We start from the raw sequence: 838 nt of genomic DNA, 5'->3' as shown, positions 1-838 counted from the left end.
CTTTAAACTTGCCTTTCGTATCGAATAGTGTTCCGTCGCACGTAATATGTGTTCACGACCGCTGTTAAGGGCTCTTTCAAACTGCTCCACTACCGCTTCAATAGGTACCTCCTCGTTATTAAACCGAAAATTCCACTTTTTTGTCGTTGAGTCAGCCTCGCATTGCTCAACTACACACCTTCCTCTTCTTCGTAGCCTCAAAGATCTCCGTGTTGTCCCCAAATCCATCAAAAAAAATGTGACAGGCAGAGAACAGTATACCACCGAATCTGATGAACGTCTAAATGGCCGACCTACGCGAAGACGTCTCTTAGTACCACGAATTCCTCAAATTTGAGGTGTCAGCAAAAAACGTGTCAATTGTTTTTCTCTATCTTTCAATCCACGTAAACAGAAAAAGTGATATACCTATGCATCATCACCCACGACAAATGTAATGAAGACGTTGAGAGAACGCATGGGAGGTTTGGATAGTGAATATACTACAGGCAAAAACATTTTTCTACATATATATATATGTATATGTATATACCCATTTATTACAGAATCAGTTTTTATGGATGAAGTATATATAATTACATTTCTTTATATATGAATTCGCATGGGTGATACGGACCCTCCAGAAAACGTATAGATAAACGACCTTCTACAAGCAATGTCTTATGATAGATGTATTCTGCATGATCGTCCAAAAGTGCTGCAGATACACGTGCGGGGAGGAAAACATCATGCTCAGCACCCAGAGTAACTACGATTCTTCTACCATATTTGGTGTTGACTTTTTTGAATGCAGTAATCTGATAATCCACACCCAGAGTTAGATCATCAATCCTTTTAA

This window comes from Diachasma alloeum, unplaced genomic scaffold (assembly GCF_001412515.2).
Source record: "Diachasma alloeum isolate Michigan unplaced genomic scaffold, Dall2.0 Dall_scaffold_00278, whole genome shotgun sequence".
In the NCBI taxonomy this organism is placed as follows: Eukaryota; Metazoa; Arthropoda; class Insecta; order Hymenoptera; family Braconidae; genus Diachasma; species Diachasma alloeum.
This window is presented reverse-complemented; position numbering follows the sequence as displayed.